Source organism: Hyla sarda, chromosome 5 (assembly GCF_029499605.1).
Source record: "Hyla sarda isolate aHylSar1 chromosome 5, aHylSar1.hap1, whole genome shotgun sequence".
In the NCBI taxonomy this organism is placed as follows: domain Eukaryota; kingdom Metazoa; phylum Chordata; class Amphibia; order Anura; family Hylidae; genus Hyla; species Hyla sarda.
Window position 1 is genome coordinate 320,304,901 of NC_079193.1, and position 24,777 is coordinate 320,329,677.

Below are 24,777 nucleotides of genomic sequence, written 5' to 3' on the forward strand. Positions count from 1 at the left end.
CGCTACCTGCTGTCCAGCCCTTTGCGCAACGGTCCGCGGCCTGGAGGAAAGCTGCTTGTGCGACAGAGTGGGGCCAGCCAGTGTCTACCGGCCACACCACCCTGGGTATGCCCGATCTCGTCTGATCTCGGAAGCCAAGCAGGGTCGGGCTCGGACAGTACTGGGATGGTTGACCTCCTGGGAATACCGGGTGCTGTAGACAGGTTGCGATGTTTCTTTACACTTTCTCCTCTGGCCCAGCCTGGGAAGGCACTTTCCCGAATATCCGGGGGGGGGGGGGGAGATTTACGAAAACCTGTTTTGGGGGAAAAGTTGGCCCATTGCCCGTAAGCATCCAATGAGATGGCTTCTTCCAGTTTCAAAAAGGTAGCTAATAAAAAAATGAAAAGAAGCAATGTGATCGGTTGCTACGGGCAACTGCTCCGCTTTTTCTCTGCGCAGGTTTTGACGAATCTCCCCCATTCAACTTGGGGCAAGCCAGAGCTGGAAGCCGCAGAGGCCTGTGTGCCGGTTTGCTGCTTGCTACTGTCAGCACACAATCCGTCCATCCAGCTCCATGTCCCGGCCAGAAAAGCTCATTGCCCCTGCAGCCAGGCATGTGTAAATATAAGAGTTAAAAGCAGCCCAGCCAGGAAATGGCCAGGCTTTGAGCAGGCTGAGGCTGAAGGGGCCAGCCCGAGCAAGGGCTCCCTGTGCAAAGCAGTTTGTGTACGTAAGCCATAGAGCCAGTGAGCTGAAGCAGCCTTGGAGCTGGGCTGAGTGCGTGGAAAGGAGGGGGGCAGGAAGCAGGCCCAGTGCTGAGCAGCAGGCAGGCAGGCTGCAGAGTAGAAGAGCTGCAAATGAGAGGCTCGTCTCTGCCTACGGCCACACCACCCTGAACACGCCCGATCTCGTCTGATCTCGGAAGCTAAGCAGGGTCGGGCCTGGTTAGTACTTGGATGGGAGACCGCCTGGGAATACCAGGTGCTGTAGGCTTTTTGCTTTTTCTCACTTCAACCAGCAGGGGTCAGTCTCCCCTATGCCTTTTTTACATTCACTTTCTTAGCTGCACATTTGCTTCTTTTCTTCTTTTTTTATGGCCTTTCTCCCTTGTGTTGTTTATGTGACGTCACAGTACGGGATATGCTCCTACAGTCCTATCAGCTTGAGTCCCTGCACGTCCCCAGGGCTCACCTGCAATGTACGCAGGGGTGCGCTACCTGCTGTCCAGCCCTTTGCGCAACGGTCCGCGGCCTGGAGGAAAGCTGCTTGTGCGACAGAGTGGGGCCAGCCAGTGTCTACCGGCCACACCACCCTGGGTATGCCCGATCTCGTCTGATCTCGGAAGCCAAGCAGGGTCGGGCTCGGACAGTACTGGGATGGTTGACCTCCTGGGAATACCGGGTGCTGTAGACAGGTTGCGATGTTTCTTTACACTTTCTCCTCTGGCCCAGCCTGGGAAGGCACTTTCCCGAATATCGGGGGGGGGGGGGGAGGAGATTTACGAAAACCTGTTTTGGGGGAAAAGTTGGCCCATTGCCCGTAAGCATCCAATGAGATGGCTTCTTCCAGTTTCAAAAAGGTAGCTAATAAAAAATGAAAAGAAGCAATGTGATCGGTTGCTACGGGCAACTGCTCCGCTTTTTCTCTGCGCAGGTTTTGACGAATCTCCCCCATTCAACTTGGGGCAAGCCAGAGCTGGAAGCCGCAGAGGCCTGTGTGCCGGTTTGCTGCTTGCTACTGTCAGCACACAATCCGTCCATCCAGCTCCGTGTCCCGGCCAGAAAAGCTCATTGCCCCTGCAGCCAGGCATGTGTAAATATAAGAGTTAAAAGCAGCCCAGCCAGGAAATGGCCAGGCTTTGAGCAGGCTGAGGCTGAAGGGGCCAGCCCGAGCAAGGGCTCCCTGTGCAAAGCAGTTTGTGTACGTAAGCCATAGAGCCAGTGAGCTGAAGCAGCCTTGGAGCTGGGCTGAGTGCGTGGAAAGGAGGGGGGCAGGAAGCAGGCCCAGTGCTGAGCAGCAGGCAGGCAGGCAGGCTGCAGAGTAGAAGAGCTGCAAATGAGAGGCTCGTCTCTGCCTACGGCCACACCACCCTGAACACGCCCGATCTCGTCTGATCTCGGAAGCTAAGCAGGGTCGGGCCTGGTTAGTACTTGGATGGGAGACCGCCTGGGAATACCAGGTGCTGTAGGCTTTTTGCTTTTTCTCACTTCAACCAGCAGGGGTCAGTCTCCCCTATGCCTTTTTTACATTCACTTTCTTAGCTGCACATTTGCTTCTTTTCTTCTTTTTTTATGGCCTTTCTCCCTTGTGTTGTTTATGTGACGTCACAGTACGGGATATGCTCCTACAGTCCTATCAGCTTGAGTCCCTGCACGTCCCCAGGGCTCACCTGCAATGTACGCAGGGGTGCGCTACCTGCTGTCCAGCCCTTTGCGCAACGGTCCGCGGCCTGGAGGAAAGCTGCTTGTGCGACAGAGTGGGGCCAGCCAGTGTCTACCGGCCACACCACCCTGGGTATGCCCGATCTCGTCTGATCTCGGAAGCCAAGCAGGGTCGGGCTCGGACAGTACTGGGATGGTTGACCTCCTGGGAATACCGGGTGCTGTAGACAGGTTGCGATGTTTCTTTACACTTTCTCCTCTGGCCCAGCCTGGGAAGGCACTTTCCCGAATATCCGGGGGGGGGGGGGAGATTTACGAAAACCTGTTTTGGGGGAAAAGTTGGCCCATTGCCCGTAAGCATCCAATGAGATGGCTTCTTCCAGTTTCAAAAAGGTAGCTAATAAAAAAATGAAAAGAAGCAATGTGATCGGTTGCTACGGGCAACTGCTCCGCTTTTTCTCTGCGCAGGTTTTGACGAATCTCCCCCATTCAACTTGGGGCAAGCCAGAGCTGGAAGCCGCAGAGGCCTGTGTGCCGGTTTGCTGCTTGCTACTGTCAGCACACAATCCGTCCATCCAGCTCCATGTCCCGGCCAGAAAAGCTCATTGCCCCTGCAGCCAGGCATGTGTAAATATAAGAGTTAAAAGCAGCCCAGCCAGGAAATGGCCAGGCTTTGAGCAGGCTGAGGCTGAAGGGGCCAGCCCGAGCAAGGGCTCCCTGTGCAAAGCACTTTGTGTACGTAAGCCATAGAGCCAGTGAGCTGAAGCAGCCTTGGAGCTGGGCTGAGTGCGTGGAAAGGAGGGGGGCAGGAAGCAGGCCCAGTGCTGAGCAGCAGGCAGGCAGGCTGCAGAGTAGAAGAGCTGCAAATGAGAGGCTCGTCTCTGCCTACGGCCACACCACCCTGAACACGCCCGATCTCGTCTGATCTCGGAAGCTAAGCAGGGTCGGGCCTGGTTAGTACTTGGATGGGAGACCGCCTGGGAATACCAGGTGCTGTAGGCTTTTTGCTTTTTCTCACTTCAACCAGCAGGGGTCAGTCTCCCCTATGCCTTTTTTACATTCACTTTCTTAGCTGCACATTTGCTTCTTTTCTTCTTTTTTTATGGCCTTTCTCCCTTGTGTTGTTTATGTGACGTCACAGTACGGGATATGCTCCTACAGTCCTATCAGCTTGAGTCCCTGCACGTCCCCAGGGCTCACCTGCAATGTACGCAGGGGTGCGCTACCTGCTGTCCAGCCCTTTGCGCAACGGTCCGCGGCCTGGAGGAAAGCTGCTTGTGCGACAGAGTGGGGCCAGCCAGTGTCTACCGGCCACACCACCCTGGGTATGCCCGATCTCGTCTGATCTCGGAAGCCAAGCAGGGTCGGGCTCGGACAGTACTGGGATGGTTGACCTCCTGGGAATACCGGGTGCTGTAGACAGGTTGCGATGTTTCTTTACACTTTCTCCTCTGGCCCAGCCTGGGAAGGCACTTTCCCGAATATCGGGGGGGGGGGGGGAGGAGATTTACGAAAACCTGTTTTGGGGGAAAAGTTGGCCCATTGCCCGTAAGCATCCAATGAGATGGCTTCTTCCAGTTTCAAAAAGGTAGCTAATAAAAAATGAAAAGAAGCAATGTGATCGGTTGCTACGGGCAACTGCTCCGCTTTTTCTCTGCGCAGGTTTTGACGAATCTCCCCCATTCAACTTGGGGCAAGCCAGAGCTGGAAGCCGCAGAGGCCTGTGTGCCGGTTTGCTGCTTGCTACTGTCAGCACACAATCCGTCCATCCAGCTCCGTGTCCCGGCCAGAAAAGCTCATTGCCCCTGCAGCCAGGCATGTGTAAATATAAGAGTTAAAAGCAGCCCAGCCAGGAAATGGCCAGGCTTTGAGCAGGCTGAGGCTGAAGGGGCCAGCCCGAGCAAGGGCTCCCTGTGCAAAGCAGTTTGTGTACGTAAGCCATAGAGCCAGTGAGCTGAAGCAGCCTTGGAGCTGGGCTGAGTGCGTGGAAAGGAGGGGGGCAGGAAGCAGGCCCAGTGCTGAGCAGCAGGCAGGCAGGCAGGCTGCAGAGTAGAAGAGCTGCAAATGAGAGGCTCGTCTCTGCCTACGGCCACACCACCCTGAACACGCCCGATCTCGTCTGATCTCGGAAGCTAAGCAGGGTCGGGCCTGGTTAGTACTTGGATGGGAGACCGCCTGGGAATACCAGGTGCTGTAGGCTTTTTGCTTTTTCTCACTTCAACCAGCAGGGGTCAGTCTCCCCTATGCCTTTTTTACATTCACTTTCTTAGCTGCACATTTGCTTCTTTTCTTCTTTTTTTATGGCCTTTCTCCCTTGTGTTGTTTATGTGACGTCACAGTACGGGATATGCTCCTACAGTCCTATCAGCTTGAGTCCCTGCACGTCCCCAGGGCTCACCTGCAATGTACGCAGGGGTGCGCTACCTGCTGTCCAGCCCTTTGCGCAACGGTCCGCGGCCTGGAGGAAAGCTGCTTGTGCGACAGAGTGGGGCCAGCCAGTGTCTACCGGCCACACCACCCTGGGTATGCCCGATCTCGTCTGATCTCGGAAGCCAAGCAGGGTCGGGCTCGGACAGTACTGGGATGGTTGACCTCCTGGGAATACCGGGTGCTGTAGACAGGTTGCGATGTTTCTTTACACTTTCTCCTCTGGCCCAGCCTGGGAAGGCACTTTCCCGAATATCCGGGGGGGGGGGGAGATTTACGAAAACCTGTTTTGGGGGAAAAGTTGGCCCATTGCCCGTAAGCATCCAATGAGATGGCTTCTTCCAGTTTCAAAAAGGTAGCTAATAAAAAAATGAAAAGAAGCAATGTGATCGGTTGCTACGGGCAACTGCTCCGCTTTTTCTCTGCGCAGGTTTTGACGAATCTCCCCCATTCAACTTGGGGCAAGCCAGAGCTGGAAGCCGCAGAGGCCTGTGTGCCGGTTTGCTGCTTGCTACTGTCAGCACACAATCCGTCCATCCAGCTCCATGTCCCGGCCAGAAAAGCTCATTGCCCCTGCAGCCAGGCATGTGTAAATATAAGAGTTAAAAGCAGCCCAGCCAGGAAATGGCCAGGCTTTGAGCAGGCTGAGGCTGAAGGGGCCAGCCCGAGCAAGGGCTCCCTGTGCAAAGCACTTTGTGTACGTAAGCCATAGAGCCAGTGAGCTGAAGCAGCCTTGGAGCTGGGCTGAGTGCGTGGAAAGGAGGGGGGCAGGAAGCAGGCCCAGTGCTGAGCAGCAGGCAGGCAGGCAGGCTGCAGAGTAGAAGAGCTGCAAATGAGAGGCTCGTCTCTGCCTACGGCCACACCACCCTGAACACGCCCGATCTCGTCTGATCTCGGAAGCTAAGCAGGGTCGGGCCTGGTTAGTACTTGGATGGGAGACCGCCTGGGAATACCAGGTGCTGTAGGCTTTTTGCTTTTTCTCACTTCAACCAGCAGGGGTCAGTCTCCCCTATGCCTTTTTTACATTCACTTTCTTAGCTGCACATTTGCTTCTTTTCTTCTTTTTTTATGGCCTTTCTCCCTTGTGTTGTTTATGTGACGTCACAGTACGGGATATGCTCCTACAGTCCTATCAGCTTGAGTCCCTGCACGTCCCCAGGGCTCACCTGCAATGTACGCAGGGGTGCGCTACCTGCTGTCCAGCCCTTTGCGCAACGGTCCGCGGCCTGGAGGAAAGCTGCTTGTGCGACAGAGTGGGGCCAGCCAGTGTCTACCGGCCACACCACCCTGGGTATGCCCGATCTCGTCTGATCTCGGAAGCCAAGCAGGGTCGGGCTCGGACAGTACTGGGATGGTTGACCTCCTGGGAATACCGGGTGCTGTAGACAGGTTGCGATGTTTCTTTACACTTTCTCCTCTGGCCCAGCCTGGGAAGGCACTTTCCCGAATATCGGGGGGGGGGGGGGGGGGGGGGGGGGGAGATTTACGAAAACCTGTTTTGGGGGAAAAGTTGGCCCATTGCCCGTAAGCATCCAATGAGATGGCTTCTTCCAGTTTCAAAAAGGTAGCAAATAAAAAATGAAAAGAAGCAATGTGATCGGTTGCTACGGGCAACTGCTCCGCTTTTTCTCTGCGCAGGTTTTGACGAATCTCCCCCATTCAACTTGGGGCAAGCCAGAGCTGGAAGCCGCAGAGGCCTGTGTGCCGGTTTGCTGCTTGCTACTGTCAGCACACAATCCGTCCATCCAGCTCCGTGTCCCGGCCAGAAAAGCTCATTGCCCCTGCAGCCAGGCATGTGTAAATATAAGAGTTAAAAGCAGCCCAGCCAGGAAAGCAGGCCCAGTGCTGAGCAGCAGGCAGGCAGGCTGCAGAGTAGAAGAGCTGCAAATGAGAGGCTCGTCTCTGCCTACGGCCACACCACCCTGAACACGCCCGATCTCGTCTGATCTCGGAAGCTAAGCAGGGTCGGGCCTGGTTAGTACTTGGATGGGAGACCGCCTGGGAATACCAGGTGCTGTAGGCTTTTTGCTTTTTCTCACTTCAACCAGCAGGGGTCAGTCTCCCCTATGCCTTTTTTACATTCACTTTCTTAGCTGCACATTTGCTTCTTTTCTTCTTTTTTTATGGCCTTTCTCCCTTGTGTTGTTTATGTGACGTCACAGTACGGGATATGCTCCTACAGTCCTATCAGCTTGAGTCCCTGCACGTCCCCAGGGCTCACCTGCAATGTACGCAGGGGTGCGCTACCTGCTGTCCAGCCCTTTGCGCAACGGTCCGCGGCCTGGAGGAAAGCTGCTTGTGCGACAGAGTGGGGCCAGCCAGTGTCTACCGGCCACACCACCCTGGGTATGCCCGATCTCGTCTGATCTCGGAAGCCAAGCAGGGTCGGGCTCGGACAGTACTGGGATGGTTGACCTCCTGGGAATACCGGGTGCTGTAGACAGGTTGCGATGTTTCTTTACACTTTCTCCTCTGGCCCAGCCTGGGAAGGCACTTTCCCGAATATCCGGGGGGGGTGGGGGAGATTTACGAAAACCTGTTTTGGGGGAAAAGTTGGCCCATTGCCCGTAAGCATCCAATGAGATGGCTTCTTCCAGTTTCAAAAAGGTAGCTAATAAAAAATGAAAAGAAGCAATGTGATCGGTTGCTACGGGCAACTGCTCCGCTTTTTCTCTGCGCAGGTTTTGACGAATCTCCCCCATTCAACTTGGGGCAAGCCAGAGCTGGAAGCCGCAGAGGCCTGTGTGCCGGTTTGCTGCTTGCTACTGTCAGCACACAATCCGTCCATCCAGCTCCGTGTCCCGGCCAGAAAAGCTCATTGCCCCTGCAGCCAGGCATGTGTAAATATAAGAGTTAAAAGCAGCCCAGCCAGGAAATGGCCAGGCTTTGAGCAGGCTGAGGCTGAAGGGGCCAGCCCGAGCAAGGGCTCCCTGTGCAAAGCAGTTTGTGTACGTAAGCCATAGAGCCAGTGAGCTGAAGCAGCCTTGGAGCTGGGCTGAGTGCGTGGAAAGGAGGGGGGCAGGAAGCAGGCCCAGTGCTGAGCAGCAGGCAGGCAGGCAGGCTGCAGAGTAGAAGAGCTGCAAATGAGAGGCTCATCTCTGCCTACGGCCACACCACCCTGAACACGCCCGATCTCGTCTGATCTCGGAAGCTAAGCAGGGTCGGGCCTGGTTAGTACTTGGATGGGAGACCGCCTGGGAATACCAGGTGCTGTAGGCTTTTTGCTTTTTCTCACTTCAACCAGCAGGGGTCAGTCTCCCCTATGCCTTTTTTACATTCACTTTCTTAGCTGCACATTTGCTTCTTTTCTTCTTTTTTTATGGCCTTTCTCCCTTGTGTTGTTTATGTGACGTCACAGTACGGGATATGCTCCTACAGTCCTATCAGCTTGAGTCCCTGCACGTCCCCAGGGCTCACCTGCAATGTACGCAGGGGTGCGCTACCTGCTGTCCAGCCCTTTGCGCAACGGTCCGCGGCCTGGAGGAAAGCTGCTTGTGCGACAGAGTGGGGCCAGCCAGTGTCTACCGGCCACACCACCCTGGGTATGCCCGATCTCGTCTGATCTCGGAAGCCAAGCAGGGTCGGGCTCGGACAGTACTGGGATGGTTGACCTCCTGGGAATACCGGGTGCTGTAGACAGGTTGCGATGTTTCTTTACACTTTCTCCTCTGGCCCAGCCTGGGAAGGCACTTTCCCGAATATCCGGGGGGGGTGGGGGAGATTTACGAAAACCTGTTTTGGGGGAAAAGTTGGCCCATTGCCCGTAAGCATCCAATGAGATGGCTTCTTCCAGTTTCAAAAAGGTAGCTAATAAAAAATGAAAAGAAGCAATGTGATCGGTTGCTACGGGCAACTGCTCCGCTTTTTCTCTGCGCAGGTTTTGACGAATCTCCCCCATTCAACTTGGGGCAAGCCAGAGCTGGAAGCCGCAGAGGCCTGTGTGCCGGTTTGCTGCTTGCTACTGTCAGCACACAATCCGTCCATCCAGCTCCGTGTCCCGGCCAGAAAAGCTCATTGCCCCTGCAGCCAGGCATGTGTAAATATAAGAGTTAAAAGCAGCCCAGCCAGGAAATGGCCAGGCTTTGAGCAGGCTGAGGCTGAAGGGGCCAGCCCGAGCAAGGGCTCCCTGTGCAAAGCAGTTTGTGTACGTAAGCCATAGAGCCAGTGAGCTGAAGCAGCCTTGGAGCTGGGCTGAGTGCGTGGAAAGGAGGGGGGCAGGAAGCAGGCCCAGTGCTGAGCAGCAGGCAGGCAGGCAGGCTGCAGAGTAGAAGAGCTGCAAATGAGAGGCTCATCTCTGCCTACGGCCACACCACCCTGAACACGCCCGATCTCGTCTGATCTCGGAAGCTAAGCAGGGTCGGGCCTGGTTAGTACTTGGATGGGAGACCGCCTGGGAATACCAGGTGCTGTAGGCTTTTTGCTTTTTCTCACTTCAACCAGCAGGGGTCAGTCTCCCCTATGCCTTTTTTACATTCACTTTCTTAGCTGCACATTTGCTTCTTTTCTTCTTTTTTTATGGCCTTTCTCCCTTGTGTTGTTTATGTGACGTCACAGTACGGGATATGCTCCTACAGTCCTATCAGCTTGAGTCCCTGCACGTCCCCAGGGCTCACCTGCAATGTACGCAGGGGTGCGCTACCTGCTGTCCAGCCCTTTGCGCAACGGTCCGCGGCCTGGAGGAAAGCTGCTTGTGCGACAGAGTGGGGCCAGCCAGTGTCTACCGGCCACACCACCCTGGGTATGCCCGATCTCGTCTGATCTCGGAAGCCAAGCAGGGTCGGGCTCGGACAGTACTGGGATGGTTGACCTCCTGGGAATACCGGGTGCTGTAGACAGGTTGCGATGTTTCTTTACACTTTCTCCTCTGGCCCAGCCTGGGAAGGCACTTTCCCGAATATCGGGGGGGGGGGGGGAGATTTACGAAAACCTGTTTTGGGGGAAAAGTTGGCCCATTGCCCGTAAGCATCCAATGAGATGGCTTCTTCCAGTTTCAAAAAGGTAGCTAATAAAAAATGAAAAGAAGCAATGTGATCGGTTGCTACGGGCAACTGCTCCGCTTTTTCTCTGCGCAGGTTTTGACGAATCTCCCCCATTCAACTTGGGGCAAGCCAGAGCTGGAAGCCGCAGAGGCCTGTGTGCCGGTTTGCTGCTTGCTACTGTCAGCACACAATCCGTCCATCCAGCTCCATGTCCCGGCCAGAAAAGCTCATTGCCCCTGCAGCCAGGCATGTGTAAATATAAGAGTTAAAAGCAGCCCAGCCAGGAAATGGCCAGGCTTTGAGCAGGCTGAGGCTGAAGGGGCCAGCCCGAGCAAGGGCTCCCTGTGCAAAGCACTTTGTGTACGTAAGCCATAGAGCCAGTGAGCTGAAGCAGCCTTGGAGCTGGGCTGAGTGCGTGGAAAGGAGGGGGGCAGGAAGCAGGCCCAGTGCTGAGCAGCAGGCAGGCAGGCAGGCTGCAGAGTAGAAGAGCTGCAAATGAGAGGCTCGTCTCTGCCTACGGCCACACCACCCTGAACACGCCCGATCTCGTCTGATCTCGGAAGCTAAGCAGGGTCGGGCCTGGTTAGTACTTGGATGGGAGACCGCCTGGGAATACCAGGTGCTGTAGGCTTTTTGCTTTTTCTCACTTCAACCAGCAGGGGTCAGTCTCCCCTATGCCTTTTTTACATTCACTTTCTTAGCTGCACATTTGCTTCTTTTCTTCTTTTTTTATGGCCTTTCTCCCTTGTGTTGTTTATGTGACGTCACAGTACGGGATATGCTCCTACAGTCCTATCAGCTTGAGTCCCTGCACGTCCCCAGGGCTCACCTGCAATGTACGCAGGGGTGCGCTACCTGCTGTCCAGCCCTTTGCGCAACGGTCCGCGGCCTGGAGGAAAGCTGCTTGTGCGACAGAGTGGGGCCAGCCAGTGTCTACCGGCCACACCACCCTGGGTATGCCCGATCTCGTCTGATCTCGGAAGCCAAGCAGGGTCGGGCTCGGACAGTACTGGGATGGTTGACCTCCTGGGAATACCGGGTGCTGTAGACAGGTTGCGATGTTTCTTTACACTTTCTCCTCTGGCCCAGCCTGGGAAGGCACTTTCCCGAATATCCGGGGGGGGGGGGGAGATTTACGAAAACCTGTTTTGGGGGAAAAGTTGGCCCATTGCCCGTAAGCATCCAATGAGATGGCTTCTTCCAGTTTCAAAAAGGTAGCTAATAAAAAAATGAAAAGAAGCAATGTGATCGGTTGCTACGGGCAACTGCTCCGCTTTTTCTCTGCGCAGGTTTTGACGAATCTCCCCCATTCAACTTGGGGCAAGCCAGAGCTGGAAGCCGCAGAGGCCTGTGTGCCGGTTTGCTGCTTGCTACTGTCAGCACACAATCCGTCCATCCAGCTCCGTGTCCCGGCCAGAAAAGCTCATTGCCCCTGCAGCCAGGCATGTGTAAATATAAGAGTTAAAAGCAGCCCAGCCAGGAAATGGCCAGGCTTTGAGCAGGCTGAGGCTGAAGGGGCCAGCCCGAGCAAGGGCTCCCTGTGCAAAGCAGTTTGTGTACGTAAGCCATAGAGCCAGTGAGCTGAAGCAGCCTTGGAGCTGGGCTGAGTGCGTGGAAAGGAGGGGGGCAGGAAGCAGGCCCAGTGCTGAGCAGCAGGCAGGCAGGCAGGCTGCAGAGTAGAAGAGCTGCAAATGAGAGGCTCGTCTCTGCCTACGGCCACACCACCCTGAACACGCCCGATCTCGTCTGATCTCGGAAGCTAAGCAGGGTCGGGCCTGGTTAGTACTTGGATGGGAGACCGCCTGGGAATACCAGGTGCTGTAGGCTTTTTGCTTTTTCTCACTTCAACCAGCAGGGGTCAGTCTCCCCTATGCCTTTTTTACATTCACTTTCTTAGCTGCACATTTGCTTCTTTTCTTCTTTTTTTATGGCCTTTCTCCCTTGTGTTGTTTATGTGACGTCACAGTACGGGATATGCTCCTACAGTCCTATCAGCTTGAGTCCCTGCACGTCCCCAGGGCTCACCTGCAATGTACGCAGGGGTGCGCTACCTGCTGTCCAGCCCTTTGCGCAACGGTCCGCGGCCTGGAGGAAAGCTGCTTGTGCGACAGAGTGGGGCCAGCCAGTGTCTACCGGCCACACCACCCTGGGTATGCCCGATCTCGTCTGATCTCGGAAGCCAAGCAGGGTCGGGCTCGGACAGTACTGGGATGGTTGACCTCCTGGGAATACCGGGTGCTGTAGACAGGTTGCGATGTTTCTTTACACTTTCTCCTCTGGCCCAGCCTGGGAAGGCACTTTCCCGAATATCCGGGGGGGGTGGGGGAGATTTACGAAAACCTGTTTTGGGGGAAAAGTTGGCCCATTGCCCGTAAGCATCCAATGAGATGGCTTCTTCCAGTTTCAAAAAGGTAGCTAATAAAAAATGAAAAGAAGCAATGTGATCGGTTGCTACGGGCAACTGCTCCGCTTTTTCTCTGCGCAGGTTTTGACGAATCTCCCCCATTCAACTTGGGGCAAGCCAGAGCTGGAAGCCGCAGAGGCCTGTGTGCCGGTTTGCTGCTTGCTACTGTCAGCACACAATCCGTCCATCCAGCTCCGTGTCCCGGCCAGAAAAGCTCATTGCCCCTGCAGCCAGGCATGTGTAAATATAAGAGTTAAAAGCAGCCCAGCCAGGAAATGGCCAGGCTTTGAGCAGGCTGAGGCTGAAGGGGCCAGCCCGAGCAAGGGCTCCCTGTGCAAAGCAGTTTGTGTACGTAAGCCATAGAGCCAGTGAGCTGAAGCAGCCTTGGAGCTGGGCTGAGTGCGTGGAAAGGAGGGGGGCAGGAAGCAGGCCCAGTGCTGAGCAGCAGGCAGGCAGGCAGGCTGCAGAGTAGAAGAGCTGCAAATGAGAGGCTCATCTCTGCCTACGGCCACACCACCCTGAACACGCCCGATCTCGTCTGATCTCGGAAGCTAAGCAGGGTCGGGCCTGGTTAGTACTTGGATGGGAGACCGCCTGGGAATACCAGGTGCTGTAGGCTTTTTGCTTTTTCTCACTTCAACCAGCAGGGGTCAGTCTCCCCTATGCCTTTTTTACATTCACTTTCTTAGCTGCACATTTGCTTCTTTTCTTCTTTTTTTATGGCCTTTCTCCCTTGTGTTGTTTATGTGACGTCACAGTACGGGATATGCTCCTACAGTCCTATCAGCTTGAGTCCCTGCACGTCCCCAGGGCTCACCTGCAATGTACGCAGGGGTGCGCTACCTGCTGTCCAGCCCTTTGCGCAACGGTCCGCGGCCTGGAGGAAAGCTGCTTGTGCGACAGAGTGGGGCCAGCCAGTGTCTACCGGCCACACCACCCTGGGTATGCCCGATCTCGTCTGATCTCGGAAGCCAAGCAGGGTCGGGCTCGGACAGTACTGGGATGGTTGACCTCCTGGGAATACCGGGTGCTGTAGACAGGTTGCGATGTTTCTTTACACTTTCTCCTCTGGCCCAGCCTGGGAAGGCACTTTCCCGAATATCCGGGGGGGGTGGGGGAGATTTACGAAAACCTGTTTTGGGGGAAAAGTTGGCCCATTGCCCGTAAGCATCCAATGAGATGGCTTCTTCCAGTTTCAAAAAGGTAGCTAATAAAAAATGAAAAGAAGCAATGTGATCGGTTGCTACGGGCAACTGCTCCGCTTTTTCTCTGCGCAGGTTTTGACGAATCTCCCCCATTCAACTTGGGGCAAGCCAGAGCTGGAAGCCGCAGAGGCCTGTGTGCCGGTTTGCTGCTTGCTACTGTCAGCACACAATCCGTCCATCCAGCTCCGTGTCCCGGCCAGAAAAGCTCATTGCCCCTGCAGCCAGGCATGTGTAAATATAAGAGTTAAAAGCAGCCCAGCCAGGAAATGGCCAGGCTTTGAGCAGGCTGAGGCTGAAGGGGCCAGCCCGAGCAAGGGCTCCCTGTGCAAAGCAGTTTGTGTACGTAAGCCATAGAGCCAGTGAGCTGAAGCAGCCTTGGAGCTGGGCTGAGTGCGTGGAAAGGAGGGGGGCAGGAAGCAGGCCCAGTGCTGAGCAGCAGGCAGGCAGGCAGGCTGCAGAGTAGAAGAGCTGCAAATGAGAGGCTCATCTCTGCCTACGGCCACACCACCCTGAACACGCCCGATCTCGTCTGATCTCGGAAGCTAAGCAGGGTCGGGCCTGGTTAGTACTTGGATGGGAGACCGCCTGGGAATACCAGGTGCTGTAGGCTTTTTGCTTTTTCTCACTTCAACCAGCAGGGGTCAGTCTCCCCTATGCCTTTTTTACATTCACTTTCTTAGCTGCACATTTGCTTCTTTTCTTCTTTTTTTATGGCCTTTCTCCCTTGTGTTGTTTATGTGACGTCACAGTACGGGATATGCTCCTACAGTCCTATCAGCTTGAGTCCCTGCACGTCCCCAGGGCTCACCTGCAATGTACGCAGGGGTGCGCTACCTGCTGTCCAGCCCTTTGCGCAACGGTCCGCGGCCTGGAGGAAAGCTGCTTGTGCGACAGAGTGGGGCCAGCCAGTGTCTACCGGCCACACCACCCTGGGTATGCCCGATCTCGTCTGATCTCGGAAGCCAAGCAGGGTCGGGCTCGGACAGTACTGGGATGGTTGACCTCCTGGGAATACCGGGTGCTGTAGACAGGTTGCGATGTTTCTTTACACTTTCTCCTCTGGCCCAGCCTGGGAAGGCACTTTCCCGAATATCGGGGGGGGGGGGGGAGATTTACGAAAACCTGTTTTGGGGGAAAAGTTGGCCCATTGCCCGTAAGCATCCAATGAGATGGCTTCTTCCAGTTTCAAAAAGGTAGCTAATAAAAAATGAAAAGAAGCAATGTGATCGGTTGCTACGGGCAACTGCTCCGCTTTTTCTCTGCGCAGGTTTTGACGAATCTCCCCCATTCAACTTGGGGCAAGCCAGAGCTGGAAGCCGCAGAGGCCTGTGTGCCGGTTTGCTGCTTGCTACTGTCAGCACACAATCCGTCCATCCAGCTCCATGTCCCGGCCAGAAAAGCTCATTGCCCCTGCAGCCAGGCATGTGTAAATATAAGAGTTAAAAGCAGCCCAGCCAGGAAATGGCCAGGCTTTGAGCAGGCTGAGGCTGAAGGGGCCAGCCCGAGCAAGGGCTCCCTGTGCAAAGCACTTTGTGTACGTAAGCCATAGAGCCAGTGAGCTGAAGCAGCCTTGGAGCTGGGCTGAGTGCGTGGAAAGGAGGGGGGCAGGAAGCAGGCCCAGTGCTGAGCAGCAGGCAGGCAGGCAGGCTGCAGAGTAGAAGAGCTGCAAATGAGAGGCTCGTCTCTGCCTACGGCCACACCACCCTGAACACGCCCGATCTCGTCTGATCTCGGAAGCTAAGCAGGGTCGGGCCTGGTTAGTACTTGGATGGGAGACCGCCTGGGAATACCAGGTGCTGTAGGCTTTTTGCTTTTTCTCACTTCAACCAGCAGGGGTCAGTCTCCCCTATGCCTTTTTTACATTCACTTTCTTAGCTGCACATTTGCTTCTTTTCTTCTTTTTTTATGGCCTTTCTCCCTTGTGTTGTTTATGTGACGTCACAGTACGGGATATGCTCCTACAGTCCTATCAGCTTGAGTCCCTGCACGTCCCCAGGGCTCACCTGCAATGTACGCAGGGGTGCGCTACCTGCTGTCCAGCCCTTTGCGCAACGGTCCGCGGCCTGGAGGAAAGCTGCTTGTGCGACAGAGTGGGGCCAGCCAGTGTCTACCGGCCACACCACCCTGGGTATGCCCGATCTCGTCTGATCTCGGAAGCCAAGCAGGGTCGGGCTCGGACAGTACTGGGATGGTTGACCTCCTGGGAATACCGGGTGCTGTAGACAGGTTGCGATGTTTCTTTACACTTTCTCCTCTGGCCCAGCCTGGGAAGGCACTTTCCCGAATATCCGGGGGGGGGGGGGGAGATTTACGAAAACCTGTTTTGGGGGAAAAGTTGGCCCATTGCCCGTAAGCATCCAATGAGATGGCTTCTTCCAGTTTCAAAAAGGTAGCTAATAAAAAAATGAAAAGAAGCAATGTGATCGGTTGCTACGGGCAACTGCTCCGCTTTTTCTCTGCGCAGGTTTTGACGAATCTCCCCCATTCAACTTGGGGCAAGCCAGAGCTGGAAGCCGCAGAGGCCTGTGTGCCGGTTTGCTGCTTGCTACTGTCAGCACACAATCCGTCCATCCAGCTCCGTGTCCCGGCCAGAAAAGCTCATTGCCCCTGCAGCCAGGCATGTGTAAATATAAGAGTTAAAAGCAGCCCAGCCAGGAAATGGCCAGGCTTTGAGCAGGCTGAGGCTGAAGGGGCCAGCCCGAGCAAGGGCTCCCTGTGCAAAGCAGTTTGTGTACGTAAGCCATAGAGCCAGTGAGCTGAAGCAGCCTTGGAGCTGGGCTGAGTGCGTGGAAAGGAGGGGGGCAGGAAGCAGGCCCAGTGCTGAGCAGCAGGCAGGCAGGCAGGCTGCAGAGTAGAAGAGCTGCAAATGAGAGGCTCGTCTCTGCCTACGGCCACACCACCCTGAACACGCCCGATCTCGTCTGATCTCGGAAGCTAAGCAGGGTCGGGCCTGGTTAGTACTTGGATGGGAGACCGCCTGGGAATACCAGGTGCTGTAGGCTTTTTGCTTTTTCTCACTTCAACCAGCAGGGGTCAGTCTCCCCTATGCCTTTTTTACATTCACTTTCTTAGCTGCACATTTGCTTCTTTTCTTCTTTTTTTATGGCCTTTCTCCCTTGTGTTGTTTATGTGACGTCACAGTACGGGATATGCTCCTACAGTCCTATCAGCTTGAGTCCCTGCACGTCCCCAGGGCTCACCTGCAATGTACGCAGGGGTGCGCTACCTGCTGTCCAGCCCTTTGCGCAACGGTCCGCGGCCTGGAGGAAAGCTGCTTGTGCGACAGAGTGGGGCCAGCCAGTGTCTACCGGCCACACCACCCTGGGTATGCCCGATCTCGTCTGATCTCGGAAGCCAAGCAGGGTCGGGCTCGGACAGTACTGGGATGGTTGACCTCCTGGGAATACCGGGTGCTGTAGACAGGTTGCGATGTTTCTTTACACTTTCTCCTCTGGCCCAGCCTGGGAAGGCACTTTCCCGAATATCCGGGGGGGGTGGGGGAGATTTACGAAAACCTGTTTTGGGGGAAAAGTTGGCCCATTGCCCGTAAGCATCCAATGAGATGGCTTCTTCCAGTTTCAAAAAGGTAGCTAATAAAAAATGAAAAGAAGCAATGTGATCGGTTGCTACGGGCAACTGCTCCGCTTTTTCTCTGCGCAGGTTTTGACGAATCTCCCCCATTCAACTTGGGGCAAGCCAGAGCTGGAAGCCGCAGAGGCCTGTGTGCCGGTTTGCTGCTTGCTACTGTCAGCACACAATCCGTCCATCCAGCTCCGTGTCCCGGCCAGAAAAGCTCATTGCCCCTGCAGCCAGGCATGTGTAAATATAAGAGTTAAAAGCAGCCCAGCCAGGAAATGGCCAGGCTTTGAGCAGGCTGAGGCTGAAGGGGCCAGCCCGAGCAAGGGCTCCCTGTGCAAAGCAGTTTGTGTACGTAAGCCATAGAGCCAGTGAGCTGAAGCAGCCTTGGAGCTGGGCTGAGTGCGTGGAAAGGAGGGGGGCAGGAAGCAGGCCCAGTGCTGAGCAGCAGGCAGGCAGGCAGGCTGCAGAGTAGAAGAGCTGCAAATGAGAGGCTCATCTCTGCCTACGGCCACACCACCCTGAACACGCCCGATCTCGTCTGATCTCGGAAGCTAAGCAGGGTCGGGCCTGGTTAGTACTTGGATGGGAGACCGCCTGGGAATACCAGGTGCTGTAGGCTTTTTGCTTTTTCTCACTTCAACCAGCAGGGGTCAGTCTCCCCTATGCCTTTTTTACATTCACTTTCTTAGCTGCACATTTGCTTCTTTTCTTCTTTTTTTATGGCCTTTCTCCCTTGTGTTGTTTATGTGACGTCACAGTACGGGATATGCTCCTACAGTCCTATCAGCTTGAGTCCCTGCACGTCCCCAGGGCTCACCTGCAATGTACGCAGGGGTGCGCTACCTGCTGTCCAGCCCTTTGCGCAACGGTCCGCGGCCTGGAGGAAAGCTGCTTGTGCGACAGAGTGGGGCCAGCCAGTGTCTACCGGCCACACCACCCTGGGTATGCCCGATCTCGTCTGATCTCGGAAGCCAAGCAGGGTCGGGCTCGGACAGTACTGGGATGGTTGACCTCCTGGGAATACCGGGTGCTGTAGACAGGTTGCGATGTTTCTTTACACTTTCTCCTCTGGCCCAGCCTGGGAAGGCACTTTCCCGAATATCGGGGGGGGGGGGGGGAGATTTACGAAAACCTGTTTTGGGGGAAAAGTTGGCCCATTGCCCGTAAGCATCCAATGAGATGGCTTCTTCCAGTTTCAAAAAGGTAGCTAATAAAAAATGAAAAGAAGCAATGTGATCGGTTGCTACGGGCAACTGCTCCGCTTTTTCTCTGCGCAGGTTTTGACGAATCTCCCCCATTCAACTTGGGGCAAGCCAGAGCTGGAAGCCGCAGAGGCCTGTGTGCCGGTTTGCTGCTTGCTACTGTCAGCACACAATCCGTCCATCCAGCTCCATGTCCCGGCCAGAAAAGCTCATTGCCCCTGCAGCCAGGCATGTGTAAATATAAGAGTTAAAAGCAGCCCAGCCAGGAAATGGCCAGGCTTTGAGCAGGCTGAGGCTGAAGGGGCCAGCCCGAGCAAGGGCTCCCTGTGCAAAGCACTTTGTGTACGTAAGCCATAGAGCCAGTGAGCTGAAGCAGCCTTGGAGCTGGGCTGAGTGCGTGGAAAGGAGGGGGGCAGGAAGCAGGCCCAGTGCTGAGCAGCAGGCAGGCAGGCAGGCTGCAGAGTAGAAGAGCTGCAAATGAGAGGCTCGTCTCTGCCTACGGCCACACCACCCTGAACACGCCCGATCTCGTCTGATCTCGGAAGCTAAGCAGGGTCGGGCCTGGTTAGTACTTGGATGGGAGACCGCCTGGGAATACCAGGTGCTGTAGGCTTTTTGCTTTTTCTCACTTCAACCAGCAGGGGTCAGTCTCCCCTATGCCTTTTTTACATTCACTTTCTTAGCTGCACATTTGCTTCTTTTCTTCTTTTTTTATGGCCTTTCTCCCTTGTGTTGTTTATGTGACGTCACAGTACGGGATATGCTCCTACAGTCCTATCAGCTTGAGTCCCTGCACGTCCCCAGGGCTCACCTGCAATGTACGCAGGGGTGCGCTACCTGCTGTCCAGCCCTTTGCGCAACGGTCCGCGGCCTGGAGGAAAGCTGCTTGTGCGACAGAGTGGGGCCAGCCAGTGTCTACCGGCCACACCACCCTGGGTATGCCCGATCTCGTCTGATCTCGGAAGCCAAGCAGGGTCGGGCTCGGACAGTACTGGGATGGTTGACCTCCTGGGAATACCGGGTGCTGTAGACAGGTTGCGATGTTTCTTTACACTTTCTCCTCTGGCCCAGCCTGGGAAGGCACTTTCCCGAATATCCGGGGGGGGGGGGGAGATTTACGAAAACCTGTTTTGGGGGAAAAGTTGGCCCATTGCCCGTAAGCATCCAATGAGATGGCTTCTTCCAGTTTCAAAAAGGTAGCTAATAAAAAAATGAAAAGAAGCAATGTGATCGGTTGCTACGGGCAACTGCTCCGCTTTTTCTCTGCGCAGGTTTTGACGAATCTCCCCCATTCAACTTGGGGCAAGCCAGAGCTGGAAGCCGCAGAGGCCTGTGTGCCGGTTTGCTGCTTGCTACTGTCAGCACACAATCCGTCCATCCAGCTCCGTGTCCCGGCCAGAAAAGCTCATTGCCCCTGCAGCCAGGCATGTGTAAATATAAGAGTTAAAAGCAGCCCAGCCAGGAAATGGCCAGGCTTTGAGCAGGCTGAGGCTGAAGGGGCCAGCCCGAGCAAGGGCTCCCTGTGCAAAGCAGTTTGTGTACGTAAGCCATAGAGCCAGTGAGCTGAAGCAGCCTTGGAGCTGGGCTGAGTGCGTGGAAAGGAGGGGGGCAGGAAGCAGGCCCAGTGCTGAGCAGCAGGCAGGCAGGCAGGCTGCAGAGTAGAAGAGCTGCAAATGAGAGGCTCGTCTCTGCCTACGGCCACACCACCCTGAACACGCCCGATCTCGTCTGATCTCGGAAGCTAAGCAGGGTCGGGCCTGGTTAGTACTTGGATGGGAGACCGCCTGGGAATACCAGGTGCTGTAGGCTTTTTGCTTTTTCTCACTTCAACCAGCAGGGGTCAGTCTCCCCTATGCCTTTTTTACATTCACTTTCTTAGCTGCACATTTGCTTCTTTTCTTCTTTTTTTATGGCCTTTCTCCCTTGTGTTGTTTATGTGACGTCACAGTACGGGATATGCTCCTACAGTCCTATCAGCTTGAGTCCCTGCACGTCCCCAGGGCTCACCTGCAATGTACGCAGGGGTGCGCTACCTGCTGTCCAGCCCTTTGCGCAACGGTCCGCGGCCTGGAGGAAAGCTGCTTGTGCGACAGAGTGGGGCCAGCCAGTGTCTACCGGCCACACCACCCTGGGTATGCCCGATCTCGTCTGATCTCGGAAGCCAAGCAGGGTCGGGCTCGGACAGTACTGGGATGGTTGACCTCCTGGGAATACCGGGTGCTGTAGACAGGTTGCGATGTTTCTTTACACTTTCTCCTCTGGCCCAGCCTGGGAAGGCACTTTCCCGAATATCCGGGGGGGGTGGGGGAGATTTACGAAAACCTGTTTTGGGGGAAAAGTTGGCCCATTGCCCGTAAGCATCCAATGAGATGGCTTCTTCCAGTTTCAAAAAGGTAGCAAATAAAAAATGAAAAGAAGCAATGTGATCGGTTGCTACGGGCAACTGCTCCGCTTTTTCTCTGCGCAGGTTTTGACGAATCTCCCCCATTCAACTTGGGGCAAGCCAGAGCTGGAAGCCGCAGAGGCCTGTGTGCCGGTTTGCTGCTTGCTACTGTCAGCACACAATCCGTCCATCCAGCTCCGTGTCCCGGCCAGAAAAGCTCATTGCCCCTGCAGCCAGGCATGTGTAAATATAAGAGTTAAAAGCAGCCCAGCCAGGAAAGCAGGCCCAGTGCTGAGCAGCAGGCAGGCAGGCTGCAGAGTAGAAGAGCTGCAAATGAGAGGCTCGTCTCTGCCTACGGCCACACCACCCTGAACACGCCCGATCTCGTCTGATCTCGGAAGCTAAGCAGGGTCGGGCCTGGTTAGTACTTGGATGGGAGACCGCCTGGGAATACCAGGTGCTGTAGGCTTTTTGCTTTTTCTCACTTCAACCAGCAGGGGTCAGTCTCCCCTATGCCTTTTTTACATTCACTTTCTTAGCTGCACATTTGCTTCTTTTCTTCTTTTTTTATGGCCTTTCTCCCTTGTGTTGTTTATGTGACGTCACAGTACGGGATATGCTCCTACAGTCCTATCAGCTTGAGTCCCTGCACGTCCCCAGGGCTCACCTGCAATGTACGCAGGGGTGCGCTACCTGCTGTCCAGCCCTTTGCGCAACGGTCCGCGGCCTGGAGGAAAGCTGCTTGTGCGACAGAGTGGGGCCAGCCAGTGTCTACCGGCCACACCACCCTGGGTATGCCCGATCTCGTCTGATCTCGGAAGCCAAGCAGGGTCGGGCTCGGACAGTACTGGGATGGTTGACCTCCTGGGAATACCGGGTGCTGTAGACAGGTTGCGATGTTTCTTTACACTTTCTCCTCTGGCCCAGCCTGGGAAGGCACTTTCCCGAATATCCGGGGGGGGTGGGGGAGATTTACGAAAACCTGTTTTGGGGGAAAAGTTGGCCCATTGCCCGTAAGCATCCAATGAGATGGCTTCTTCCAGTTTCAAAAAGGTAGCTAATAAAAAATGAAAAGAAGCAATGTGATCGGTTGCTACGGGCAACTGCTCCGCTTTTTCTCTGCGCAGGTTTTGACGAATCTCCCCCATTCAACTTGGGGCAAGCCAGAGCTGGAAGCCGCAGAGGCCTGTGTGCCGGTTTGCTGCTTGCTACTGTCAGCACACAATCCGTCCATCCAGCTCCGTGTCCCGGCCAGAAAAGCTCATTGCCCCTGCAGCCAGGCATGTGTAAATATAAGAGTTAAAAGCAGCCCAGCCAGGAAATGGCCAGGCTTTGAGCAGGCTGAGGCTGAAGGGGCCAGCCCGAGCAAGGGCTCCCTGTGCAAAGCAGTTTGTGTACGTAAGCCATAGAGCCAGTGAGCTGAAGCAGCCTTGGAGCTGGGCTGAGTGCGTGGAAAGGAGGGGGGCAGGAAGCAGGCCCAGTGCTGAGCAGCAGGCAGGCAGGCAGGCTGCAGAGTAGAAGAGCTGCAAATGAGAGGCTCATCTCTGCCTACGGCCACACCACCCTGAACACGCCCGATCTCGTCTGATCTCGGAAGCTAAGCAGGGTCGGGCCTGGTTAGTACTTGGATGGGAGACCGCCTGGGAATACCAGGTGCTGTAGGCTTTTTGCTTTTTCTCACTTCAACCAGCAGGGGTCAGTCTCCCCTATGCCTTTTTTACATTCACTTTCTTAGCTGCACATTTGCTTCTTTTCTTCTTTTTTTATGGCCTTTCTCCCTTGTGTTGTTTATGTGACGTCACAGTACGGGATATGCTCCTACAGTCCTATCAGCTTGAGTCCCTGCACGTCCCCAGGGCTCACCTGCAATGTACGCAGGGGTGCGCTACCTGCTGTCCAGCCCTTTGCGCAACGGTCCGCGGCCTGGAGGAAAGCTGCTTGTGCGACAGAGTGGGGCCAGCCAGTGTCTACCGGCCACACCACCCTGGGTATGCCCGATCTCGTCTGATCTCGGAAGCCAAGCAGGGTCGGGCTCGGACAGTACTGGGATGGTTGACCTCCTGGGAATACCGGGTGCTGTAGACAGGTTGCGATGTTTCTTTACACTTTCTCCTCTGGCCCAGCCTGGGAAGGCACTTTCCCGAATATCCGGGGGGGGTGGGGGAGATTTACGAAAACCTGTTTTGGGGGAAAAGTTGGCCCATTGCCCGTAAGCATCCAATGAGATGGCTTCTTCCAGTTTCAAAAAGGTAGCTAATAAAAAATGAAAAGAAGCAATGTGATCGGTTGCTACGGGCAACTGCTCCGCTTTTTCTCTGCGCAGGTTTTGACGAATCTCCCCCATTCAACTTGGGGCAAGCCAGAGCTGGAAGCCGCAGAGGCCTGTGTGCCGGTTTGCTGCTTGCTACTGTCAGCACACAATCCGTCCATCCAGCTCCGTGTCCCGGCCAGAAAAGCTCATTGCCCCTGCAGCCAGGCATGTGTAAATATAAGAGTTAAAAGCAGCCCAGCCAGGAAATGGCCAGGCTTTGAGCAGGCTGAGGCTGAAGGGGCCAGCCCGAGCAAGGGCTCCCTGTGCAAAGCAGTTTGTGTACGTAAGCCATAGAGCCAGTGAGCTGAAGCAGCCTTGGAGCTGGGCTGAGTGCGTGGAAAGGAGGGGGGCAGGAAGCAGGCCCAGTGCTGAGCAGCAGGCAGGCAGGCAGGCTGCAGAGTAGAAGAGCTGCAAATGAGAGGCTCATCTCTGCCTACGGCCACACCACCCTGAACACGCCCGATCTCGTCTGATCTCGGAAGCTAAGCAGGGTCGGGCCTGGTTAGTACTTGGATGGGAGACCGCCTGGGAATACCAGGTGCTGTAGGCTTTTTGCTTTTTCTCACTTCAACCAGCAGGGGTCAGTCTCCCCTATGCCTTTTTTACATTCACTTTCTTAGCTGCACATTTGCTTCTTTTCTTCTTTTTTTATGGCCTTTCTCCCTTGTGTTGTTTATGTGACGTCACAGTACGGGATATGCTCCTACAGTCCTATCAGCTTGAGTCCCTGCACGTCCCCAGGGCTCACCTGCAATGTACGCAGGGGTGCGCTACCTGCTGTCCAGCCCTTTGCGCAACGGTCCGCGGCCTGGAGGAAAGCTGCTTGTGCGACAGAGTGGGGCCAGCCAGTGTCTACCGGCCACACCACCCTGGGTATGCCCGATCTCGTCTGATCTCGGAAGCCAAGCAGGGTCGGGCTCGGACAGTACTGGGATGGTTGACCTCCTGGGAATACCGGGTGCTGTAGACAGGTTGCGATGTTTCTTTACACTTTCTCCTCTGGCCCAGCCTGGGAAGGCACTTTCCCGAATATCGGGGGGGGGGGGGGAGATTTACGAAAACCTGTTTTGGGGGAAAAGTTGGCCCATTGCCCGTAAGCATCCAATGAGATGGCTTCTTCCAGTTTCAAAAAGGTAGCTAATAAAAAATGAAAAGAAGCAATGTGATCGGTTGCTACGGGCAACTGCTCCGCTTTTTCTCTGCGCAGGTTTTGACGAATCTCCCCCATTCAACTTGGGGCAAGCCAGAGCTGGAAGCCGCAGAGGCCTGTGTGCCGGTTTGCTGCTTGCTACTGTCAGCACACAATCCGTCCATCCAGCTCCATGTCCCGGCCAGAAAAGCTCATTGCCCCTGCAGCCAGGCATGTGTAAATATAAGAGTTAAAAGCAGCCCAGCCAGGAAATGGCCAGGCTTTGAGCAGGCTGAGGCTGAAGGGGCCAGCCCGAGCAAGGGCTCCCTGTGCAAAGCACTTTGTGTACGTAAGCCATAGAGCCAGTGAGCTGAAGCAGCCTTGGAGCTGGGCTGAGTGCGTGGAAAGGAGGGGGGCAGGAAGCAGGCCCAGTGCTGAGCAGCAGGCAGGCAGGCAGGCTGCAGAGTAGAAGAGCTGCAAATGAGAGGCTCGTCTCTGCCTACGGCCACACCACCCTGAACACGCCCGATCTCGTCTGATCTCGGAAGCTAAGCAGGGTCGGGCCTGGTTAGTACTTGGATGGGAGACCGCCTGGGAATACCAGGTGCTGTAGGCTTTTTGCTTTTTCTCACTTCAACCAGCAGGGGTCAGTCTCCCCTATGCCTTTTTTACATTCACTTTCTTAGCTGCACATTTGCTTCTTTTCTTCTTTTTTTATGGCCTTTCTCCCTTGTGTTGTTTATGTGACGTCACAGTACGGGATATGCTCCTACAGTCCTATCAGCTTGAGTCCCT

At 55.2% G+C, this 24,777-nt stretch overlaps 21 non-coding genes and 21 pseudogenes across 21 annotated transcripts; all 42 read left to right on the forward strand.

Annotated features, from left to right (window-relative positions):
• The first annotated feature begins 82 nt into the window (after positions 1 to 82).
• On the forward strand, positions 83 to 202 carry LOC130275104 (5S ribosomal RNA; annotated as a pseudogene).
• A 654-nt stretch (positions 203 to 856) lies between these two features.
• LOC130274825 (5S ribosomal RNA) lies at positions 857 to 975 on the forward strand. Its single transcript, XR_008844533.1, has one exon. It is a non-coding gene; the product is annotated as a 5S ribosomal RNA (ribosomal RNA).
• A 300-nt stretch (positions 976 to 1,275) lies between these two features.
• Positions 1,276 to 1,395, forward strand: LOC130275105 (5S ribosomal RNA; annotated as a pseudogene).
• Positions 1,396 to 2,054: 659 nt separating this feature from the next.
• On the forward strand, positions 2,055 to 2,173 carry LOC130274826 (5S ribosomal RNA). Its single transcript, XR_008844534.1, has one exon. It is a non-coding gene; the product is annotated as a 5S ribosomal RNA (ribosomal RNA).
• Positions 2,174 to 2,473: 300 nt separating this feature from the next.
• Positions 2,474 to 2,593, forward strand: LOC130275106 (5S ribosomal RNA; annotated as a pseudogene).
• A 653-nt stretch (positions 2,594 to 3,246) lies between these two features.
• Positions 3,247 to 3,365, forward strand: LOC130274827 (5S ribosomal RNA). The gene has a single exon (XR_008844535.1). It is a non-coding gene; the product is annotated as a 5S ribosomal RNA (ribosomal RNA).
• A 300-nt stretch (positions 3,366 to 3,665) lies between these two features.
• On the forward strand, positions 3,666 to 3,785 carry LOC130275107 (5S ribosomal RNA; annotated as a pseudogene).
• A 659-nt stretch (positions 3,786 to 4,444) lies between these two features.
• Positions 4,445 to 4,563, forward strand: LOC130274828 (5S ribosomal RNA). Its single transcript, XR_008844536.1, has one exon. It is a non-coding gene; the product is annotated as a 5S ribosomal RNA (ribosomal RNA).
• Positions 4,564 to 4,863: 300 nt separating this feature from the next.
• LOC130275108 (5S ribosomal RNA) lies at positions 4,864 to 4,983 on the forward strand (annotated as a pseudogene).
• A 656-nt stretch (positions 4,984 to 5,639) lies between these two features.
• LOC130274829 (5S ribosomal RNA) lies at positions 5,640 to 5,758 on the forward strand. Its single transcript, XR_008844537.1, has one exon. It is a non-coding gene; the product is annotated as a 5S ribosomal RNA (ribosomal RNA).
• Positions 5,759 to 6,058: 300 nt separating this feature from the next.
• Positions 6,059 to 6,178, forward strand: LOC130275110 (5S ribosomal RNA; annotated as a pseudogene).
• A 516-nt stretch (positions 6,179 to 6,694) lies between these two features.
• On the forward strand, positions 6,695 to 6,813 carry LOC130274830 (5S ribosomal RNA). Its single transcript, XR_008844538.1, has one exon. It is a non-coding gene; the product is annotated as a 5S ribosomal RNA (ribosomal RNA).
• Positions 6,814 to 7,113: 300 nt separating this feature from the next.
• LOC130275111 (5S ribosomal RNA) lies at positions 7,114 to 7,233 on the forward strand (annotated as a pseudogene).
• A 657-nt stretch (positions 7,234 to 7,890) lies between these two features.
• On the forward strand, positions 7,891 to 8,009 carry LOC130274831 (5S ribosomal RNA). Its single transcript, XR_008844539.1, has one exon. It is a non-coding gene; the product is annotated as a 5S ribosomal RNA (ribosomal RNA).
• Positions 8,010 to 8,309: 300 nt separating this feature from the next.
• On the forward strand, positions 8,310 to 8,429 carry LOC130275112 (5S ribosomal RNA; annotated as a pseudogene).
• A 657-nt stretch (positions 8,430 to 9,086) lies between these two features.
• On the forward strand, positions 9,087 to 9,205 carry LOC130274832 (5S ribosomal RNA). Its single transcript, XR_008844540.1, has one exon. It is a non-coding gene; the product is annotated as a 5S ribosomal RNA (ribosomal RNA).
• Positions 9,206 to 9,505: 300 nt separating this feature from the next.
• Positions 9,506 to 9,625, forward strand: LOC130275113 (5S ribosomal RNA; annotated as a pseudogene).
• A 656-nt stretch (positions 9,626 to 10,281) lies between these two features.
• LOC130274833 (5S ribosomal RNA) lies at positions 10,282 to 10,400 on the forward strand. Its single transcript, XR_008844541.1, has one exon. It is a non-coding gene; the product is annotated as a 5S ribosomal RNA (ribosomal RNA).
• Positions 10,401 to 10,700: 300 nt separating this feature from the next.
• On the forward strand, positions 10,701 to 10,820 carry LOC130275114 (5S ribosomal RNA; annotated as a pseudogene).
• Positions 10,821 to 11,477: 657 nt separating this feature from the next.
• Positions 11,478 to 11,596, forward strand: LOC130274834 (5S ribosomal RNA). The gene has a single exon (XR_008844542.1). It is a non-coding gene; the product is annotated as a 5S ribosomal RNA (ribosomal RNA).
• Positions 11,597 to 11,896: 300 nt separating this feature from the next.
• Positions 11,897 to 12,016, forward strand: LOC130275115 (5S ribosomal RNA; annotated as a pseudogene).
• Positions 12,017 to 12,673: 657 nt separating this feature from the next.
• LOC130274836 (5S ribosomal RNA) lies at positions 12,674 to 12,792 on the forward strand. The gene has a single exon (XR_008844544.1). It is a non-coding gene; the product is annotated as a 5S ribosomal RNA (ribosomal RNA).
• Positions 12,793 to 13,092: 300 nt separating this feature from the next.
• Positions 13,093 to 13,212, forward strand: LOC130275116 (5S ribosomal RNA; annotated as a pseudogene).
• A 657-nt stretch (positions 13,213 to 13,869) lies between these two features.
• On the forward strand, positions 13,870 to 13,988 carry LOC130274837 (5S ribosomal RNA). Its single transcript, XR_008844545.1, has one exon. It is a non-coding gene; the product is annotated as a 5S ribosomal RNA (ribosomal RNA).
• Positions 13,989 to 14,288: 300 nt separating this feature from the next.
• On the forward strand, positions 14,289 to 14,408 carry LOC130275117 (5S ribosomal RNA; annotated as a pseudogene).
• A 656-nt stretch (positions 14,409 to 15,064) lies between these two features.
• LOC130274838 (5S ribosomal RNA) lies at positions 15,065 to 15,183 on the forward strand. The gene has a single exon (XR_008844546.1). It is a non-coding gene; the product is annotated as a 5S ribosomal RNA (ribosomal RNA).
• A 300-nt stretch (positions 15,184 to 15,483) lies between these two features.
• LOC130275118 (5S ribosomal RNA) lies at positions 15,484 to 15,603 on the forward strand (annotated as a pseudogene).
• Positions 15,604 to 16,261: 658 nt separating this feature from the next.
• LOC130274839 (5S ribosomal RNA) lies at positions 16,262 to 16,380 on the forward strand. The gene has a single exon (XR_008844547.1). It is a non-coding gene; the product is annotated as a 5S ribosomal RNA (ribosomal RNA).
• A 300-nt stretch (positions 16,381 to 16,680) lies between these two features.
• On the forward strand, positions 16,681 to 16,800 carry LOC130275119 (5S ribosomal RNA; annotated as a pseudogene).
• Positions 16,801 to 17,457: 657 nt separating this feature from the next.
• LOC130274840 (5S ribosomal RNA) lies at positions 17,458 to 17,576 on the forward strand. The gene has a single exon (XR_008844548.1). It is a non-coding gene; the product is annotated as a 5S ribosomal RNA (ribosomal RNA).
• A 300-nt stretch (positions 17,577 to 17,876) lies between these two features.
• Positions 17,877 to 17,996, forward strand: LOC130275121 (5S ribosomal RNA; annotated as a pseudogene).
• Positions 17,997 to 18,653: 657 nt separating this feature from the next.
• Positions 18,654 to 18,772, forward strand: LOC130274841 (5S ribosomal RNA). Its single transcript, XR_008844549.1, has one exon. It is a non-coding gene; the product is annotated as a 5S ribosomal RNA (ribosomal RNA).
• Positions 18,773 to 19,072: 300 nt separating this feature from the next.
• LOC130275122 (5S ribosomal RNA) lies at positions 19,073 to 19,192 on the forward strand (annotated as a pseudogene).
• A 657-nt stretch (positions 19,193 to 19,849) lies between these two features.
• LOC130274842 (5S ribosomal RNA) lies at positions 19,850 to 19,968 on the forward strand. The gene has a single exon (XR_008844550.1). It is a non-coding gene; the product is annotated as a 5S ribosomal RNA (ribosomal RNA).
• Positions 19,969 to 20,268: 300 nt separating this feature from the next.
• LOC130275123 (5S ribosomal RNA) lies at positions 20,269 to 20,388 on the forward strand (annotated as a pseudogene).
• A 504-nt stretch (positions 20,389 to 20,892) lies between these two features.
• LOC130274843 (5S ribosomal RNA) lies at positions 20,893 to 21,011 on the forward strand. The gene has a single exon (XR_008844551.1). It is a non-coding gene; the product is annotated as a 5S ribosomal RNA (ribosomal RNA).
• Positions 21,012 to 21,311: 300 nt separating this feature from the next.
• LOC130275124 (5S ribosomal RNA) lies at positions 21,312 to 21,431 on the forward strand (annotated as a pseudogene).
• A 657-nt stretch (positions 21,432 to 22,088) lies between these two features.
• On the forward strand, positions 22,089 to 22,207 carry LOC130274844 (5S ribosomal RNA). The gene has a single exon (XR_008844552.1). It is a non-coding gene; the product is annotated as a 5S ribosomal RNA (ribosomal RNA).
• Positions 22,208 to 22,507: 300 nt separating this feature from the next.
• On the forward strand, positions 22,508 to 22,627 carry LOC130275125 (5S ribosomal RNA; annotated as a pseudogene).
• A 657-nt stretch (positions 22,628 to 23,284) lies between these two features.
• Positions 23,285 to 23,403, forward strand: LOC130274845 (5S ribosomal RNA). The gene has a single exon (XR_008844553.1). It is a non-coding gene; the product is annotated as a 5S ribosomal RNA (ribosomal RNA).
• A 300-nt stretch (positions 23,404 to 23,703) lies between these two features.
• On the forward strand, positions 23,704 to 23,823 carry LOC130275126 (5S ribosomal RNA; annotated as a pseudogene).
• A 656-nt stretch (positions 23,824 to 24,479) lies between these two features.
• LOC130274847 (5S ribosomal RNA) lies at positions 24,480 to 24,598 on the forward strand. Its single transcript, XR_008844555.1, has one exon. It is a non-coding gene; the product is annotated as a 5S ribosomal RNA (ribosomal RNA).
• Positions 24,599 to 24,777: the final 179 nt, after the last annotated feature.